We start from the raw sequence: 15,237 nt of genomic DNA, 5'->3' as shown, positions 1-15,237 counted from the left end.
AGGCAATGCACTTAACATTGTTAAAAAGTTGCCCATCACAGCGGCTAATTATCCACTAGTGTGGCAAAGCTTGCTTGAAAAATATCAGGACAATCGTGCACTATTACAAAGGGACACTAGTGCTAATCTGACTGTGTTTATAGAAACTTTTGACCACTCTTTGAAGGCAATACAAGCGTTGGACATAGAAAATCTCGATGACTTTTTTATGTGTCATTTAGCGTTACGGGGTCTAGATTCTCATACTCGAAAACTATTTGAAGAAAGTCGGGACCAAAAATCTATTCCAAAGTTTAATGAACTAATTGATTTTGTAAATAAACAAATTAAAGTTCTTGATCATACTTTTCCTAGTTTCCCGAGTAATGTTCAAAAAGGTAGACAGGGAAATAGTAATTTTTCAAAACCATCCCCAAACGTACCTACGCGAATGAATTCTAAATCGGTGCTCACTTCCTCTCGCGTGTGTAAGACGAGTGAGGAACATAAAAATAAATTTGTATGTGCCCACTGTAATCAAAATCATATGATATATAGGTGTGATTCTTTCAGGAAATTATCTGTAGATGAACGAATTGACCGTGTCAATTCTTTAAGACTTTGTGTCAATTGCTTAAAAGCTCATGATAAATATAGTTGTGGAAGTACCTGGACCTGTGGGGTGTGTAGGGCTCCCCATCATTTCCTACTTCACAAAGATATGGGAAGCGCGAATCAGGTGACCTCGGCCGTGCCGTTGAAATCATCCACGCAACCCTCGACGTCGCAAGCACATCAAGCGCTCGTGTCGGCTAGCTCCGTGAGCGAACCGACTGCGACACAAGATGCCTTATATTCGGCATCCAATAATCAGTACGGGGTAGTCTTAGGGACAACGCGAACTCACGTTCAAGATGTTGCTGGACTACTACACGACTGCCGTGCAGTCATAGATTCCGGAGCTCAAACTTCGTTCATTAGCTCGGAATGCGCTCAACGTTTGGGCTTGGGCAACCGCGAAAAAAGTGTCCATTTACGATATCTGGCCTTGGCGGAGAATTTATTAAAAATTTAGGTATGGTAACTTGTGCTATTAAATCTAAGTTCCAGGACAGTCCCACTTTGTCCGTTGACATGGTGGTAGTAGCGAAGGTGGCTAATGACATGCCTAACGTCAACTTCCCGCGCGAAGTTATTTCTTCATATACCCGCTTTAATTTAGCGGATCCACAATTTTATAAAAGAGCTCGTGTCGATATGCTATTAGGTAACGATGTTGTGTCCGAAATAATACAAAGCCAACCGTTATTTATTAATGAAAAAATACCTAGCGTTATCGATACTATATTCGGGTCTGTAGTGAGTGGAAAACTTATACTTGATTCCAATGATCAACGCACAGTTCAAAATTATTTTTTATCGGTTTCGGATAATGAATCCCTTGACCAGGCATTACGCGCCTTTTGGACCATAGAAGAAGTGCCGTGCACACCCTCTATTAATCCTCTCGATAAGTTAGCCGAGGATATATTTTTAAAAGAGCACACCCGAGAATCGAACGGGCGATACGTTGTACCGCTGCCGCGCGTTCTGAGTCACCCGCCATTGGGCGATTCGAGGCCAGTCGCAGAGCGTAGATTGCTCGCGACTGAGCGTAAACTCGCGCGCACACCGGAGTTGCGGCAGGCATATAATGATTTTATGCGTGAATATGAAGCGCTCGGTCATATGGAACTATACAGCGGCTCGGCGCCTTGTAAATATATTATTCCTCACCATAATATCTTGAGACCTACTTCAACCTCGACACCTCTCAGAGTAGTTTTTGACGGTTCATGTCGCGGAAATAATACTAGTGTATCGCTCAACGATATTTTATTAACGGGACCGAATCTTTATCGGGATATTTCGGCAATAATATTAAATTTTAGACTTTTTAATTATTGCATCGTGTGCGATGTTTGTAAAATGTACCGTGCAATCCTCTTAAAAGAATCCGATCGTTGTTATCAACATATTTTATATCGCTCATCTACTGCTGAACCGATTAAAGAATACGAGTTAAAAACTGTTACCTACGGACTTAGTTGCTCACCTTTCTTAGCCATTCGTACCTTGCTTCAATTAGCTCGTGACGAAGGGGAACGTTTCCCATTGGCTGCTCAAGTGATCAGGGAAGGCGTTTACATGGATGACATTTTATATTCGTGTAACACGCACGAAGAAGCCTGTGCTCTGCAAGATCAGCTGTTAGGTATTTTTGAAAGTGGTCAGTTTGTTTTAAAAAAGTGGGCAAGTAACAACGCCGAGTTATTACAACGCGTACCTACCGATCACAGGGAATGTCCGGTGACCTTTATAAAAGACGGTAATGAATGCAATGTTAAAGTGCTCGGTCTAACCTGGGTACCTTTGACAGATAATTTTATTTTTTCTATAAATAAAACGGATCCAGTGTTAACTAAACGTTCAGTTTTAAAACTGTTAGCTTCAATTTAAGATCCTGTAGGTTTTATAGCCCCGTGCACTTTCTTAGCCAAATCTATCATGCAAGAGCTATGGAAATTAGGTATAGGGTGGGATGACCAACTACCACGCGAAATAGGCGAACGTTGGTCTTCGTACATAGCAGATCTGCCGCGCTTAGCCGAAATACCTATTGCCCGGCACATGTTGCAGTCCGGACAAACGGAATGCGAGTTAGTAGGTTTTTGCGACGCGTCGACGCGCGGGTACGCTGCTTGCTTGTACGTTATCTCTCGCGATGAGTTAGGTAACGTTAAGGTCTGCCTGGCAGCCGCAAAATCAAAGGTTGCGCCAGTTAAACCTTTGACTATCCCACGTCTAGAGCTCATGGGAGCTGTATTACTTAGCAAATTATTAAAATTCATTTGCGATAATCTTACGCGAATCAAAATAACTCGAATAATCGCTTTAACTGACTCGACAATCGTATTGTCGTGGCTTCACACTGAGGCGTATAAATTAAAAACATTTGTTTGTAACAGTGTTACACAAATAACGGAGGTCGTACCTTCACATCTATGGCGTCATGTTAATAGCGAAAATAATTTATCCGATATTTGTTCGCGAGGAGCGTTGCCGTCGCAACTTGTCGCGATTCGCTCGCGATGGCTAGATGGCGCTGATTGGTTATATCAGCCTCTCAGTGAATGGCCTGTTTCGGTATTTATTCCGGATACGGAATCGAATCCTCCGGAATTAAAAATTTGTCAAACTTTATTTTCTGATAGATTAATTATTAATTCACCAACGGAAACAAGTACGGATTTTTATGAGGATCTTATAAAAAGATTTTCGTCATATACGAAATTACAAAGGGTCGTCGCATGGATTATTAGATGGCGTAACAAGCGACCCTCCTCTGTAAAATCAACTTGTTTAACTACTGAGGAATTAACTACAGCTCAAGAGTTACTGATCCGATTGGTACAAAAGGTAGTTTTGCCGATGAAATAGATCGACTTTCAAAAAATATTAAGTTTATTCCTTCGCTTAAAAAGTTAGCGCCCTTTCTTGATTCCAGGGGCTTTCTCAGGGTAGGGGGTCGTATCCCTCACTCAGAATTACCTTACAATGCGAAACATCCGTTTTTATTACCTAAGGATAGTTTATTTACTAGACTTTTAATTGAATATTTTCATAAAAAATATTTGCACGCTGGACCGCGGACGTTGCAAAGTATTATTTGCGAAAACTTTTGGATCTTATCCGCTCGTCGAGTAATTAGATCAGTGTTAGCTAAGTGTAAGGTGTGTTTCAAAAATAAACCGTCCCTCTTACAATCTGAAATGGCACCGCTGCCCCCAACTCGACTTGCACCTCATAAAGTGTTCCAATCTGTAGGTGTCGACCTAGGTGGACCTTTTCAAATTAAAGAGAGCTTGCGTAAAAATGCTAAAGTATCCAAATCGTATTTAGCCTTATTTATTTGCTTTTCTACCAAAGCCGTACATTTGGAACTTTTGTCATCTTTGACAGCTGAATGTTTTTTAAATTGCCTAGATAGAATGACCACCCGCCGTGGTTTGTGTCAAACCTTGTACTCTGACCAAGGCTCGAATCTGAAAGCATCTAGCAAGTATTTAACGGAAGTTCAAAATTTTTTACGCAATAATGAAAGTATAACAGATGGATGCGCTCAAAGACAGATTTCGTGGAAATTTAATGTACCAAGCGCCCCCCATATGGGTGGTCTTTGGGAAGCAGGCATAAAAGCTGCTAAGTATCATTTAGTCCGTTGTGTTGGAGACAAGCCTTTAACGATTGAAGAACTTAACACGGTAATCTGTAAAGTTGAAGCCATTTTAAACTCGCGTCCTTTATGTCCGTTGCCAGCTAGCGACAGCGCCAGCGAATTTAATGTATTAACTGCTGGTCATTTTCTAATCGGCAGAAGTCTCACGGCCGTGCCGGAATATAATGTAGAAGAAGTCCCTATTACGCGACTGTCACGTTGGCAGTATCTTCAAAGAGCTTCTCAGCTATTCTGGAGAAGATGGAGCAAGGAATATTTAAATACCTTGCAACAAAGAGCCAAATGGTTCACGTCTAAGGGAAACCTTAACGTGGGCGACTTGGTTCTTATTAAAACCGATAATGCTCCACCATGTAATTGGCCATTAGGCAGGATTGAGGAACTGCATCCCGGTCTTGATGGCATTGAAAACCTGAACTTTGTACCACCCTGGGTGATGTTTTGTGCCGTGCATATAAAGGGATCCCGCCGCCAGTGAAGCATTGGACGTTCCAGCCGTTTTTCTGCCGGTCAACTGGGTGAGTCAATTATTGGTAATTGCAGATTTCATTACAACTATAGGTATTGAACGCAACTCCTGAACCAGCAACATACATATAATTACGGTCCTTCGATATAACCAACGGACTGTACAAAGTGACGTAGTCGTCTCTTTCTCGTCGTTTTGGCTGTCTTCGGTCTCAAGCACACGTTCATGTGTAGGCGTCAAATAGTCAGTTTGTTCTGTTCGGCCCATGACAAGATTGTCACTGTTGTCGTCGCCTATGTCCATGTCACAACCACTGTCAGAGTCACGCAGCCATTCACTGTCTCTCCTCGAAAAGCCTTAAATTAACATCTGAGAAAATAAAACAAAAACATCTTCCATTTTAATGAATAAAGGCAATTGATTTTTGAATAAAAAACATGTTTTATCAAATAAAGGTTTAATTTAATAACGCGTGTTGCCTCCATGGGCATCTACCTCAGCTCTCATACGATTAGGCATAGAGTTTTTACACCTACATTTGCAGCCATTGAATTAACTTTCTGGGAGAAACTTAATCGTCCGTGCCACTATAAAAACGATTTGTCAATGCATATTTCTTGGCGAGGGTAATAGAGGGGACTGAAATTTTGGTTATAGTAAACTAAAATGGGTTGGATTTTAAAAAATTGCAATTTTTCGTCGTCTGTTTGTGATTGTCGATGAAATGCAAAATCGATTTTAATAAATAATACCTAATATTATTTATTAAAATTGACTATGCCATATATGTCGTAATCTTTGACATATACGTCATAGTGCCATAACCATTGAATGTGAAGTAGGAATAGTCATTGGGGACGGGATGCAGGCCTTAAAGAATCATAACGGCTAGAAATGATAACGTTTCTGGTAAGTCTGTCAGTTTCCAACGATGTACACGGGAATTTGGAGACATATTGTTGAACGATTTTCTGATGTGCGTATCGATACATTTCCGTCACCAATCTGCCAAATCCATATCCATTGTTTCTGGATTGTTTTTGGATCCGTCAATTGGTGTGGCAATTTCTGAATACTTTTGTCCTCGCAGTCAGGAAAATAGCGATTGAATTCACTTTTTAAATTAGTCAAATGAAGCATCATGTTCTTCTGAATTTCTTCTTTAATATCTGAACCTTGTCTGTCAATGATGTGGTTGAGCGTATGAAATGCAGAAAGTTTTTTATTTCGACCTTATTGATCCATAGCTCGATTTTAGCAATAAACGGCAAAACAAAAAATGACGAGACGAGTAACAAGCAGTGCACCTAGTGGGAGTTTTCAATATTTTCATACTGTTACAATCACGTTCGATCCCCGGCTGGGCCGATCGAGGTTCTCTTAATTGGTCCAGGTCTGGCTGGTGGGAAGCTTCGGCCGTGGCTAGTTATCACCCTACCGAGAAAGATGTACCGCCAAGCGATTTAGCGTTCCGCTTCCAATTTCAAGATGTTTAAAACATTAGTGGAAAATCAGTTAAATAAAAAGATTAAAATACTAAGGTCACACAGTGGACTAGTGTACATCAATAAAGAATTTGAGAATTATTTAAAGCAAGAGCATAATTCATCAAAGATCAAATAATTATACACCTGAACAGAACGGTCTATGTGAGCGTACCGTAAACGTACAGCCAACCGTTGTCGTTGAGTTCACCCTCATCGTGTGGGTTTCTAATGCAAAAAGTTGCCTGATCTGAACCTTTATTTATATACTTACATATGTATTTAATGGCTTGGACAGAGTGGTAATACTCCACCTATATATGGGCGTTAAAAGTCTTATATAGTAGCGGGGAGTATGGAACAATACACCTATGACCACGTTGCCCCTGATTTGTAGCGTAGTGCTCCGACCGCCAATTTCTCTATCGCGCCTACGATAAACTAGATACCCATCCTCTCCGGTCTGGGTGTCGTTTATGAAACGGCGAGGGTATTTTTTTGTGCACATGCCGTTCTTCATGCATGATGCAGTTAGATTATGTTCTCCGCAGGGTCCATGTACCAAATTTTGGCTATATTTTATCCCCGTATTCTTAAGGGTGAAACCGCGCGGCGTCTTCATAAACAAAAAAAATATTGATAATGAACAAAGCTACCTGGAAACATTCCTTTTCATAGAATCGAAGTGCTGCTAGAATGCATAATAATAGCGGTATTGGTATTCCTCTCTTGGTTTTCTGTGTTCATTCTTCATCAGAGACATTCAGCAGAGACATAATATGCCTAATATGGGAATCTTTTGTACATTCCATATCGCCATAGTAATATACTGGGTTTACGCAATTGCGAATATATATAACTTGGGTACTGATATATCTCGCTGTTTATAAACTGTTTTTAACTAAGTCTAAGTCCACTTTCTAATAAATAAATCACGAATAAGAACAAAAAAAAGTAAAAAAGCCAGGGGACGGTTTGGCTGATAGTTATCGGTAAACCAGCAGTCAGCCGCTAACTTCTGTCAAGTGAGGGGTTTCTTTTGTCTATAAAATGCATAAATTGAATTCGACACCTAGCGGCTGAATAATCCCTTTAGGGAACCCCTGCAACGACTATGAATTCCATTATGTGGCTTGAATAGACCCACGTCAAGAGTCACTTTTACTAATTCCATCCCAATCGATTTGATGTAGGTTTTTTTGTCATTTTTGTTTCAGTGTTTGAACTCTTCCATACATATAGCAATTTACACAAGTGCAGTTTGCGGGCAGTAATTGACGGCTTTGGAATGGACATAGCATATTTCATCAATAGTTACGTATCCAGAATAGCTGTAATTCTGACAGTTTCCTATAAACTTAACAAATACTTCTATACAAATACTTTATCAATGCCGCGCGATCTGCAGATTTTCGTTCATCTCTTGCAATATCAACAAACTGAAGATTTGCCAACATAAACAAAAATCTTTTCAGAGCCATGGTTGTTCTAAAAATTGCGACCAATTTCATCTGTGGCCCACAAAGATTCTACATTTCCATGTCCAGATTTGAAAACTAAATAGGCTTCATCTCCGTTTCAGAAACGTGGTTTGTCCAAAATGCTACCGTGGAATTCTTTTTTAAGCTCTTTGTAATTTTTCGTTAGTATATTTTTTATTATTTGTGTAATATTATTGTCTATGAGCAACTCAAATGATTCTCTGGTAGACATCTGACGGTTAGCCGCTGCTTGTCCAATCAATCCAGGTCTTTGTCTAATTATATTATGTTGATGAGCACTTGAAAGTGCTGGTGGATTTTAGACCATTTGTATTTGTTTTTTCCATAATAACTTCTTTGAGTCGGCCCTGTAGTAGGTTTACCATCACTCTCTGAAGAACACTGAAGAACACTCTTCAATATCGGGACTTAGGTCTTCACTTTCTGAATCGTGTGTTGGTGACTGCTCAATATCGCTTAATTCATCGTTGTCTCTGACATGGTCTTCGGGATAGCCACTCAACACTAATTATGTGGAGTCGGAATCCGCGACCAATATGTCTTCTATCGTTTTTTCACACATACGAACAAATGAAATAAAATATTTACTAAAAACTTACGTAACTATATAGTATAAGGGGGCTTTTACTCAGGTAAAAGCTAAAGCGCCGATCGTCCGGCAACCGTCGCAAGTCGCGACGTACTGAGGTTACTTAAAATGACGCCCGCGCACGGTGCATAGTTTTAAAGGAATTCAAAAAAATTTGACGCGTGGGGGCCGCCACCCCCACGAAACCAGTTAAGGGTTGAAAATAAAAGACCGAGGGAACTTTGTAGAACAATATATGTTTACTTTCTTGCATGGTGACTTAGGGTTATGAAATCCACAGGGACCATCTATCATGTTTTTATGATGATATTATGAAGCATGGGATCTTATTGTTTGTCAGGTATTTCAGCCGATAAATATGTCATCTATAGAATCCAGTTGTACTTTGTTTGCTAGCCAAAATAAAATATGGACGTGAGATAAACCTCTTTTTTGCCATTCAACGCTGAAAACAAAAGTTTGAGTTGGTCCAAAGATATGTTCGTTTGTAATCGTGAGATCTTTGTCAATCAATATGTCTATAATTTTCTTTAGGTTTAAATGAAATACTCTTGAAACCTCATGTCAATCATGTCTATCGTACGACTTTTGATCGGGTAATGACTCATTTTTTATTTCTGACCGTTCAGGGGGGCAATGTATGTATGTTATGGTGGATTCTTTGAACTCAATTTTGAAGTAGATATCTTAAACCGATTGAGCTGAAATTTATCTTTAATGCACTTCTGCAATTTAGGTATACAATGAAAGGGCTCATTAAAAGAATTAAAACGTAAGCTCCATAAATCAATGAGTTTGACTTGTATAATTTGGCAAGATGAGCGTCCAGCATTTGTCTGCAACTGTCTAGTAGAAGGACAACCCCAAAATCAAACACGGAACTGTGTTTCGTCAGGCGCAAGTAGGCCAAGCTGAAACAAATGGCGAATTCTCCCAAACACCCAAGTCAAGATAAGGCCACGCCGAGGGCTGAGTGGCATCGGGGTATAATATGATGTCGTGAACGTACCACCTTAGAACACCTGGGCGAACCCTGTTGTATATTAGCTCTTACACTTCTAAACGGAGCTCTGGGAGGGTCAACGAATATTTCTTCGGTACTGGAAAAAATCCTAAAATCGACGAGAGTTCGTTTAACTTATTCACGAATGCATAACCATAATCTCAAGTACTAACAGACGAAAAATCGCTGATAGAAATTGAAATTGCAGCATTAACAACATCAAATTAGGTTGTTCTGTCTTTATTATCCAAATAACGTCTATACCTCTCTCGCAAATCACCAAATAGCCAAGGTTACTAAATTATATTACAAACTAAGGCACAGTAAACTTGTTATTTAAACAACTAAAATACATTTTTTTTATTTAGATGCCGTTTATAGGCCCTCAAAGAGCATGCCGAGTCGCGCCTGGCGATGGAGCAAGTATAGATGCCTCATCTACAGCAGTTTTTTCCTGAGCAGCATCAGCATGCCATCATCCATGACCATGACCATCCCTGGGCGCTTCGGCGACGCTTACGACATTGGCACCACCACTACTCTGCTCTTCAGTCACTTGCGGCTCGCTGGTGTTCGCACGCGCTAACACCAGCGATCTTGATGCCTTCTCCACTCAGTGCCATTGGAAATTTTGCTGGTGATACACCCGTAGTTGCGTGATCGCAATTTCGGTATTGCAAAATATATCTATTTAATGCAACCGAAATATCCTCGGTCTCGAGTTTAGCCCGTTTAATGACCATTTTACGGTTTTTACCGCATTCTTCAGCTTTCCATCGGCACCCTACAGACTTGAGGTCTGTAGGGTGCCGATGTCGTGTGTGTTTAATGCAATTTTTGAAACGATAGGTTTTAAACTTCTTTAATAAAAACGGGGGCCCGTTGTCTGTCACCAATTGGGACGGGAGGCCAAATCTTCCGAAGATTGATCTTAAAGAGTTGACGGTCAAGCGGTTGTGTGGAGGGGGCGTCGACTACAATCAAGAAACGTTTACCGCAACAATCGACGAAATTTTCAAGTTAAACTGTCTACCAAACAAAAATTGATGATGCTTAGTGAGACCGAAATATATAGCTAATGCTTCTTTGAAATCCAACTGACTGTACTTTTTTTTCAAATTCAGTCAGCGTGCGAGAAACGCAGCTGACGTGTCGTTTTTGTCCGTTCTCATAACGATGGGCCAACACGGCCCCGATTCCGTCGAATCCTAACTACATTGGCGATTTTTTTTCAATAATTTGTGCAATGGATGTAAAGGTACTTAAAGGAGATCATTTATTTTGGACTGAACCAAGTTATACAGGTTCGATGACTCGTCAGTTCTATACATTTTACTGGGTTTTGTAAGTGCCCACGAACAAAATAAATCATACGTATCCATATAACTAGCCATTTGCAGCAATAGTTACTATGGCATAAACATTTTAGTTTAGCTCTGTGTCCAGTTATACAGGTTCGATTATTCGTCAAATCGATATGTTTTATTGATTTTCGTTTTACAAAAATATGGCACTTATCGTCAGAACTGCCCATTTGGACACGAATGCTGTAGGTTTGGTCTGAACCAACTTATAAAGGTTCGTCTCGTCACTTATATGCATTTTATTGAGTTTTGTAAGTGCCCACCGACAATATTAATGATATACAGTGTGTTTTAAAAATACCGTCCGATCCAAAATGTGCGTGTAAGCATTATAAAAAATATTATTCAATAATTAACCATTTTTATCGTGATAATAAAGTTTCTAATTTTAAATATAAATTGTTCCAAAACTTGGAAAATTTAAAAAGTGACAACACTGTACTATCAATTATGGTACGTATATCTAGATTATTACCTCCTACCTACACATCTGTGGCACAAAAATCGGCAAAATTGAAAGCCTTTTGACAATGCCGCGCCGCATATCGTAAAGGGTAGGTAGTAGGTACCATCGTTTTCGGCGCCCACTGTCTTTGAAACACGGCGCCGCCGCCGACACGTGCGATGTCTGTAATACTGTGTTTAGTTTGCTTGCGCCACTCGCCCAAAATGCAGACTTAAATTAGTAGTAGTAGATCTATTTGCAACAGAGCTATTACTGTGTTCCAGAGTAAAAGGGATAGTTTCTGGTGTAATGTATGTTCAAGGAGTGGAAAATGAACCACTAACCATTAATTCATCTGCCATCGTCCATCTGCGTAAATTAACTTTTCGTGTTTACACACATCACAACACGCCAGTTATGCAAGCACGCATGCATGCTTGTACATAGCACAAGATGATAAAGCACCTTGACAAACCCATCACCTTGTTGTGTGTACTTGTGTGTTTACTTGCCCATTCAATACCGCTTTGAATAGAAACGTGTAAACGCAGCACAAAACATAGATGGCGGCGTTTTTATTTTTTAGTAATGCCTACTAATAATTAACCTATCTCAACTTTTGTGTTGCCATGTAAGTTTTTATAATTTTGCATTTTTTCATGTTAATTTCGTGCAGGGAAAAAATGTATTTCTTTAAAAATAAGGACTGCATAAAAATAATGTATACACGATACCTAAGTACACCCTTAAGGGCCGGACGGTATTTCCTATAACACACTGTATATCTTTTAACTGTTCATTTGTGGCAATAGTTAGTATAACACGAATGTTGTAGGATTTCTCTAAACCAAGTTATACAGGTTAAATGGCATGTCATCTCCATACATTTTATTGATTTTAAAAGGTGCCTGCCAATGAAATTCTTACAGGTATCATTTAACTGATCATTTAGAATAATACTTTGTCAGTTAGTATGGCAGACACGTATAAGAATAGTACTGGATACATAAGTATTGGAGCAGTTAATAGCTTATTCTTTAAAGTTTCAAAACCGAGTTGTTGTTCATTATTCCAATTAAAATGGAATTCTTTTTGAAGAGAGAAGTTAAAGGTTTTGCGAGCATAGTGAAAATTAGGAATGAATCTACGATAATAGGAGATTATTTATAATAATAGGAGGTTTTTGGAATAGGGAACTTTTCTACTGCTTTAACCCTTTTAGGATTCGGTATGACTCTTTTATCTGTAATTATGTGTCCTAAATAGTTTATTTCGTTTCTTAGAAATTCACATTTGTCAGGTTGTAATTTCAAATTAAATTGTCTTAACCTGTCAAATACCTTTTGTAGGTTTTGTATGTGACAATTTAAATTAAATTAATATATAACTATGTCATCTAAATAAACATAACAGTGTATACCTTGTAAGCCAGATAATACAGTGTTCATTAGTCTCTGAAATGTTGCTGGGGCGTTCTTTAGACCAAAGGGCATACGTTTAAACTGGAAGTGGCCTTCTGGAACAGTAAAGGCTGTCTTTTCTGCATCCTTGGTATCTACTTGTATTTGGTGAAATCTTGAAGCTAAATCAAGTGTAGAAAAATATTTACTATTACATAATTAGTCGAGAATTTCGTTAATTTGTGGTATGGGATATGATTCACGGATTATGATGTCATTTAGTTTTCTGTAATCTATCACAACTCTTTCTGATTTCTCTATTTTTTTTGGTACAACCCATATTGAGAAAGACCATGGTTAAACAAATGGTTCTATTATATTCTGATCTAACATTTTGTTTATTTACTTCGACTTTATGACACTCCGGGAATCTGTAAGATTTGGTGTTAACGGGAGTTTCCGAACTGGTTTTGATTTGATGATTTAGCGCGTTTGTGTGAGTTCGTCGTCGGATAGATGAAAAATATCTGAGTATTGGGAGCAAATTTCAACAAGTTCCTCACTTTCCTCGACATTAAGATGGGATATTCTAAAAGAATCTAGGGCGGTTTGTTTTGTCAAAAGTGCTTTGACAATTATTAATTAATTTGATATTTCTATTATTATTTTCTAATTTTAATTTTAAATCTGAATTTAATTTAATAAGTTAAAGAATTGACCTTGAGGTTTGTTCATTGGTGTAAAAGACTTATTGGGATAATAATTTGTTCTACGACCATAACTATTGTTTCTATGAATATTATTGTTGGTATTGGGTTTAATAAATTTTTGTAGAGGTTTTTCAGGTTACCTATACAAGGTTTGTTGGACTTTTCTTCTGAAATCGCGAAGCTTATCGTCTCGTTTAGGTTTTTGGGAGATTTGCATCTTACTATGTTTGAAAGTCGTGGGTATAAACCCATTAAGAAATGATGTAAAGCTAAATCCTCGATGGCCGCTGTACTGCCAGGGACTTCAGACTTTTCAGTAGGGTTCAAAAAGATTTCTGTTAACAGTTGAGATAGGATGAACTCAATTTTAATAGAAAATTGAGTGACGGTTTTTGCAAGGCCTTGTTTGCACTCTTGCAGGTCAGTGATTTAATGCCTATAATGTTTACGTTGGCTGAATTGTGCTTTCAGAAAGTCTTTTAGCTGTTCATAAGATGTAAATTTCTTAATGGAAGCGGCTATTTCGGCCTTTCCTTGTAATTGACTTTGGATATATCTAAAAAGAATGAACTTCTGCGGTTCAGTGTCCAACTCAGATGCGTTGTTACAATTTGTGATGAATGTATTAATAGTTTCCCTTGAACCAGCATATGGTTTGATAAACTTTAATAAAATATTTAAATCTAATTCTCTTTTTTGTAGTCTTCCCACGGATGGAGAAGCAATTTTTTCAAACTCTACAGGAATTTCAGTTGGGATTTCTACTTAGCCATTATGAACTATTGAAAAAAAAATTGTCAAAAATTGACAAACTTTTTAAATTTTTTTCAAATAATATTTTATTTATTTTATATTTTAATTTCTCATTATTATTCAATAAAAATGGATATGGATATATTATTAGATAAAGAAAATATTACGATCAGACAACGACAAAGGTGTAATTCCGTGAACGACATTACAAGACTAGATGTGGCCTGCCTTATATTTCGACCGTTTACGAAGCAAAAGTAATAGAAATAAAAGGAGAAAACGATATTTTGACTTGTAAATTAGAATCGGTTCTCAAAGAGATAGAAAATTTGCAAGCAGAAAACTTTAGAGTCAAAGACGAACTTAGAAGCTGTCAAAATCTTATACACACGTTAAAACTATTGAATATAAAAAACAATAGTGAGATTACGTCGACTAAATCAACACCAAAGAAAAGGCCAAGGCAAAACATTTCAAACCAAATTTTACGAACACTAATTCAAAAAAGTCAAGCTAACTATGTGGTAAGTGAAGCTGGTGGTGATAATAAAACCTCATTGATAATTCCGAACATAGTAAATTCTGAAAATATGGAAGGAGTAAACGAACGAGCTCTGCTTACTTAATACGCATGAAACAACCCATTCAAACACTCAGACTAATAATAGGGGTTAAAGTATGAAATTGCCGTTTTATTGCAATAGGTTTTTTGAATTGACATAGAATTTTCATGGTTTGTTTCGAATGAAACTTTTTTCAAATGGTTTCTATGATGTTCTTTTTTTAAAAAATTAAACATTTGAATATCGGCTTTCAATTGTTTTTGTTATTCAATTTAGACAAGAAAGATGGATACGACGAAAATTCGAGTGATTTTTGAATACGAGTTCCGACGCGGAACTAACGCGGCAGAAACAGCCCGCAATATCAATGCTGTGTTTGGAGAGGGGGTCTACTGATGAACGCACCGTGCGATTTTGGTTTAAACGCTTTCCACGAGGAAGACCGCCCACACAGGTGAAAAACGATGAATTAAGAGAGATAGTGGAAGCCGATCCTAGTCAAACTGCCCAGGAATTAGCGGCATGGTTTAACGTTACCTTACCCACAATATTGACTCACTTGCGTCAAATCAATAAAATAAAAAAATACGAAAAATGGGTGCCTCACGATTTGACTGATCTGCAGAAAGAAACGCGTGTTGAAACTTGTGTTGCCTTGTTGACCCGGTACAGAAATGAAGGAATATTGGATCGAATT

This window comes from Bicyclus anynana, chromosome Z (genome assembly GCF_947172395.1).
Source record: "Bicyclus anynana chromosome Z, ilBicAnyn1.1, whole genome shotgun sequence".
NCBI classification, from domain to species: domain Eukaryota; kingdom Metazoa; phylum Arthropoda; class Insecta; order Lepidoptera; family Nymphalidae; genus Bicyclus; species Bicyclus anynana.
Note: the sequence above shows the minus strand (reverse complement) of the source record.